The sequence below is a fragment of the Gavia stellata genome, chromosome 10 (genome assembly GCF_030936135.1).
Source record: "Gavia stellata isolate bGavSte3 chromosome 10, bGavSte3.hap2, whole genome shotgun sequence".
Lineage (NCBI taxonomy): Eukaryota > Metazoa > Chordata > Aves > Gaviiformes > Gaviidae > Gavia > Gavia stellata.
Genome location: NC_082603.1, coordinates 16,719,246 through 16,726,076, shown reverse-complemented (window position 1 = coordinate 16,726,076; position 6,831 = coordinate 16,719,246).

Genomic DNA, 6,831 nt, shown 5'->3' with positions numbered 1-6,831 from the left:
ATTCCTACCGCATGCGGCGCCCCCGCGGGGGGCGGGGGACTCGGTGCCGCTCACAGCGGCCTCCCCGCCCCGGCTGCCGGTATGCGGTGGGAAGCCCCCGCCGGACCGGGATGACAGCACTGGCAAAGCAGCTGAGGAGCCGGGAGTTCAGGGAGGAGGGCGGTGGCTCTCCCTTGCGGGGCGGCGCCTTCCTCAGGCCCTTCCCGGGCGGTGCGAGACCAGGGGCTGCCGCCCGCCGCCGCAGAGATGGGCTCCCAGCGCCCGGCCTGAGGGGCGGCCGGCGCGGGAAGGGCTGGCTGCTGGAAAAGGCCGCAGCCGCTCCGGCAAACAGCGCTCCTGCACTGCGTGATGGCTTGAGCTACTTGTGAAATTCCTTTAAAGGGTTTCAAAATCACAGCAAACTTTGAAAAACGCTGGGAGACAGCAAAAAGGGGGGACAAAAGAAGCGCACAAGTCCTTGCAGTGAGATTAAGGTGGAGTAGGACGACGGGCTACTCTCAAACTCATCGTTCCTCTGCACCGTCTGTTGTGGGCCTGAATCCCTGCGAGAGCCAGCACCTCCGGATTTTGGTGCGGGTCACTCCTTTCCCCTACTGCGTTAAGGCACTAACGAACCAAGGCAGGGCTGTGTTGGCTGGCGCTGGGGAGGGCGGCCAGTCTGCTCTGCAACGAGAGTCCCGTCCCTCTTTGGAAAGCGCAGGGCATACATCAGGTTTGCATGCTGGGCATACCAGTGGGATTACAGCAGCCCCAGCCCAGGGAGCGTTGGTTCCTGGCAGCGAGTGGTGGGCCACGGCTGGCTTTGGCGCTGAAGCCGCTCTTGAAAGAGAGTACAGATTCAACACTTGGTTCATTGAGTGAAGTACTGACCGGAAAATACAGAACTCTGTTTCCTTCAGGGTTAGCGTAACCCTGGGCATACAAAGTAACCTTTCAAATACAGCTAAATTTTAACAAATTTGAAAAAAAAAATGATCAGAAGATGATCCATGTGATAGGACTAGTTGGGTAACAAACAGCAGTCTGTAAGACTGGCTGCTGGAACTGTGGCCTGCTTAGCCGCCTACTTGGCATCCCCCAGAAATAACTGGTCTGTGCTCCCATTTCATCGCAAAAATTCAGGACTACCTGTCTGGTCTAACTCCAGTTGAAACGAACGGGGGTCTTTCAAAAGACTTGCAGCAGGAGCCCCGTCAGGCTGTAGCAGTCCTGAGGGAATCGCAGGGCAGCCAGGAGGTTGTTTTTTACTGGGGTGCTGTGGATCAGCTCAGCTTAAACCACTCCTCTGCTGCACAGCCTCTAACAAAAACAGCCAGGGCTGTTCCTAATTAAAGGAAGCAGAACTGCCTGAACTACCCATTGGGAAAAGGAAACTGTGCAAGAGAAGCAGGAAACTGAAGAATGGGGTGAGGGAAATGGCGGTTCACATAACCATAATGAAAGTTCATTAGTTTTCAGACATTCATGTTGGGATAAACTCATCTTTCATGACCTCAGAGAACATATGATTTAGGGCTAGATTCAATATCCTCCGAAGCCCTTAGAAATGTTTCCATTGACTTAAGTAAAGTTGGATCAGGACCTTATTTGTTAATGCTCTCAATCATTTTTGCTACAATACACAGTGGCTTGGGAAGTTTGAGACATTTAAAACTGGTATGTCTTTCTCAGCTTCATAAATTATATGTTTCATCAAATTTGAAATAAAATGGTCCTGATTAGTAGCAGACAAAAATATGGCGTAATATTTTCTTACTGGACAATCAGGTTTAAATTATCCCTAAATAAATCATTTAGCATTTTTATTTTTTAGCTCATCAGAGCAGGGCGCAAATACCATTCGGTGTTTTTATGCTGATACTGGACATCTGATGAGAGAGCTACCAGTCTTTTGGGGTGATCGCTGCCATTTATTCTGTGATCAGTAATACACACGCCCCGTGGGAAAAGGTTGTATAAGAAATACTTGAATGTAGTTAAAAACACATTCTGTTTTACATCACTCTGACAACACAAAGCAAATTTAAACCCAGTAGTGCAGTACAAAGCAGCTGGAGCATACTGGGCAATCTGGCTCATTATGTGTAAATCTCTTATCTTTGCCCTATTTTTCTACATTCCTTATTACTAAGGCTGTTTGTATGGAAAGAGGATTTGTACAAGAATTATTCCCCACCTGAAATCATAATCCTCTTTGTGACATTGTAATAACTTCTTCAGCAACCACATGTAATATCATAAACATGCACTGGTGACTTCAGCTGGAAACTAAGGAAAAAGAGCTCTGAAGAGACAAAGTCTGTTTTCTTGGAAACACGGACCACAATCTCACAAACATTCTTGCACATGAATTATTGTAAGCATATGTGTAGTCCTATTAAACTCCCTGAGCCTAAATTATCCCTTGTGTAATTCCACCATAATCTATAGAATTAACGTGGCTCAATGGAAAACTGTCAAATACGCATTGTGACGTCTGTGTTGCGCTCTGTGTCAGAGCCATACTGAGCATCGATGACTGAAGACGTGTAAGGGGATGATCGGCGAGTCCTACACGTGGAGTCAGGACTAGCCATGTCTGAGATGGATCGTTGCCTTGTTCCTACCCATCTGATCCTGATAAGTGGCCTTGATTTAATCATCTGTCTCAGCTGAGGAGGAGCGGGACAATTTCCCTGAAGGACAGAAGGAGTTTGTTTGGGAGAGCTAAACGGTGTACAGGAAGTTAATTTGCCAGGACTAGCTCCAAAGGGTGATACATAAGGAGGAAGGCTCTGCTGAGTGGTGTGGCTGGTCTGAGGGAGGGGACTAGGGCTCTGAATTGGGGAGGATGGCAGTATGAGCCATGGGCCTTGGTAGGAGACAGTGAGGAAAATACACCACTGTGTGTGTGCTTGTGGTCAGGAGTGTGGGTGATTTTGCTTGGAGCAGGGGAGTAGGTTCCTGGGTGGGAGCTACAGTGCTTGAAATTACTGGAGTGCAGGGGGAAACTGGAGCAGGGAGTTGTGCTAGCTTGGAACGGGGAACGGGCAGGGGGTGACTCTGGTGAGGAACAGGTCCTGCGCTGCCATTGATAGAGTTCACTGGCCTACAGGTAATCAATGGGGGAGCTGGCTAAATTAAGAAAGGGAAGGATACTCTAAGCTTTCTGAGTTACAACTGTGTCCTCTTCTAAGGATTGAGGGGAAAAAATGCTAGTGAGTACTAACCTGGTGAGGAAAGAAGGCTGTACAGCTTGCTTCCCCCTTGATGCACTTCAGCTAAGAGGCAAGGAGCTAACTAAGCCCTTCTGCAATTCTCTTGAACTTGGGCAGTCTTTCCCAGGCTGTCTTCTCCCACATCAGTGTGTTAACTAGTCCTGGTGGTGTGAAATGGCCTGTCTGAGGATGTTGGTGACACTAACACTCAGTAATGTTTTAGCCTAATTAACTTCTGTGACTAAAGTTATTAAAACAGCTGTAGGATAAATACAACTTGTAACTCTAGTAAGACTTGCATCTTGCTGCTGGTTGATGTCTGTTGAGACCAAATGTTAGTACAGCATGCAGTAGCATTGAAGAAACTGCAATATAAGAACTCTACAGAAGAGGCAATGATGAGCCTTAGCAGTACCCAAAACTATCCTATCCTTTATTTTTACCTTTCATTTGTTAGGATTTCTTTTGAAAATAATCAGTGTCCTAGGTAAGCTCGTATAACATCTTTTGATATGTTACCTCAAATGCTTACTCAAAACATTGCTGTGCTTGTTCTGCTAATTATTTTGGAAGATTTTGGGGGTATGCAGTACTGCCCTTGGTACTTTAATTAAACATGCCATGCTGTATGTGTGCTTTATTGTTTCTCGACTACTTTAACAGACTCTATTCTCATCCCATATGAGATCCTCTTGCCTTGTAGAACAATTACGGTTGCTATGAGGTGTTTGTAGCTCATTCCTCTTTCCTCTCTACCAGACTACAGAAGACAACATTTTCTTGGCAGTCATTAATTCTACCTAAAACGCCGGCTTACAAGTGTCTTAAAATCAACATCTGGAAAAACTAAGTACACGGACTTTTTACAAATACCACAAACTGAATCATGGGGCCAAATTCAGCCTTGATGGAATTATTATCCGATTTCTGTGTTTTCTCTATATTGCTTAAGTAAATTCCCTTATATGGAGATGTCTTCAGGGATGCACATGATGCCAAAATGCTCAGAGAATTGCATAGGACCAAACCTAAAATACTGTAGTAGAAAAAAAAAAAGAAATATAAACCTAGACTTTTCTTGAAAGGGGGTAGTGGTGGAAATCCCTGATTTGGGAAGGGTTTTTAAGCATCAGTTCTGGCAGTTGTAAGACTGGGAGCCCAAGTCTTATGTTTGGGAAAGACTCCCCTTTGTGTCTAATTTTTAAGGATGTAAATGTTACTCACATTCATGATAAAATAACTTGCTGAAGTGAAAGACTTATCTAAATATTGGTATTTGTAGAGATTAAGCTTTATTGAAAACAAAACTGAATATATTAGGAATAATAGAATATCTAAATGCTTGCTTCTTAATCCACCACTTTTTCACTGGTTCTAATACTGATGTCTTCTTCTGTCCTCCATCATTTTATGAAAATAGAGAGTGTCTTTGTTATCTGGTAGTGCTAGCTGTTGATAAATAAGCTTAAGCCAGATTCTTGTGCTTTTTTATTTTCACTTGAGATCCATGACCTTCCCTTAAAATGTGATAGTTGCATTCTTATCAGTGGGGGTATAGCCAGAGAATAGTTGAATGCCAAAGTATGTTCCTGGATAGAGCTAATATAAAAGAAGACGACTAAAAATATGACTTACCTGCAACCTGATTAGTGTTGGGGGTCCTTTGTCACTGTGTGTGTCCCCTGTCGGCCCCCCACCCTGTCCCCCTGAATCTGAGTGAAAGGCTTGCTGCTGGTATTGGTTTTTAATTTGCTAAAACCAGTACACAAGCAGAAGGCAACAAAGGACTTGTTGCTTGCTGTGCAATCAAAACCAATTTTCTTCCTTGAGCATCGTAACAGCAAGTAAGTTTGTTGGCTTGCAGCAGGTAGGAAACAGGAAGCAGGTATTTCCATATATATTTTGAAGAGGCAATTTCTGTCTCTCCAGGATGTGGACAGAGGCTATTACCTTTACCATTTGACTGGTGCCTGCTCAGCATGATCTGAGATTGATCTGAACACTTTATATCCCTCCCCGAATCCCAAAACTTGATTTTTATGCCACTTGAGCATGTTCTCCTTGCTTCTGTTGTGTGCAGCTCTTAACAGGGTCTGCACAAACTCACATCTTTCAAGGAATGGTGTATTCAACCACTTTTTCTCTTCATCCCCCATTATGTTCCCCAATAACAACTTTAGAACAGAATTGATTTAAAATAGTATGTGGTAACTGTTTATGCAACTGCATGTTGTGTTATTCAAACTTATTTATTTGGATACCAAACACAAAATAATTGAAATATATTGACTTACGAATAGGTCAGTTTTCTGATGGTTAAAAACTTCACACTCACTTACTGAAACAAGACTATGCTTGAGCAGTGCTGATATTTTAAAAAGCTGGTTAATTATCCAGTAATACTCTTGGCTTAATAGTCAAAATCTGAATATAGAAAAAAGGAACAGAAACCTTCTCCTTTTGTGACTTCTTCCAATTTTAATTATCTAGGTAGTATTTTGTAATTCCTCATCAGAAATATTTCCCACCTCTGACATGGTATTCTTACAAGCTTGAGAAAATGTGGCATTTTTGCCTCTTTGTTACCTTTAGTTCATTATCCTTCTTTGAACTCCCATGGTAAAGCTTTACTTAGAAGTTAAGGTAATTTCAAAAGCAGAACAACACACAGCAAGTGATATTCAGAGTGCTTTATACAGTTATTTGGGACTGAAATGGTGCAAAGGAGAGAAGACTGCTGAGTGTTGCACATGATGAGTGACTAGCTGAGACAGTGGCATTTAGCCAGAGGCTGGCTACCACAGGCGTGAAGACTAAGTTGTTACAATAGTAAGGATCCCAAATCTGTTTGGGTAAGAGAGGTTTCCAATAATCCATGTCACTGTTAATGTACTTCAGAGGATGTGATTCAGACTTGGGGGGAGAGAAGGGAATTAGGAATAGCTGATGCTCAGATAACTGAGACTGTACCAGAATACAGAATCCTGAGGTTTTTAGCTGCTTTATCCCAGATCATTAATCTTGTCCATTTTATGCTTGTATTGCATCCCACAAAACTTCAGAATTTCCAAAGGATGTTGAGTGCGGTTTTTTTTTCTGTGGTAGTGTTTGGATTTTTTTGGTGCTGTGAAGTCTTCCCCCCTGCCCCCCGCCTTTTTTTTTTCCCTCTCGAACTGGAATGAACATTTAATATCTACAGTAGTTATTTGTTTAAGTTTTAATGCAAGTAATACCTATTGTTTAAAAGTCAGTGATATTAATATGATGTACTTTGTGTGTGCTAGGAGGGCTTACTCAGTAGTAAATGCAGTATTGGGGACGGTACTGTTCTGTACCTGCAGTTCTCTCATGTGTTTTGTCTGTTGACATATCTCTGAAAGGGGGGTGTGTGGGGCGGAGCGAGAGCTGCATGCAAGTAGAAGGTACTGGCAATGTTTATTTCTAAACACAAAGGAAGATTCCATTTATGGAGGTTAAAAACTGTAACTAAACAGAGACAACTTTATTTTGTATCTGCATTGTATAATAAACTTTCCTCAGAGGAAGGGCTTGGCAAATGAGCATGATAGTCTAGAAATATTCATTATACCACAGCCAGCACAGTTCAGCGTTACAGACCAGTAGTAAACTCAGC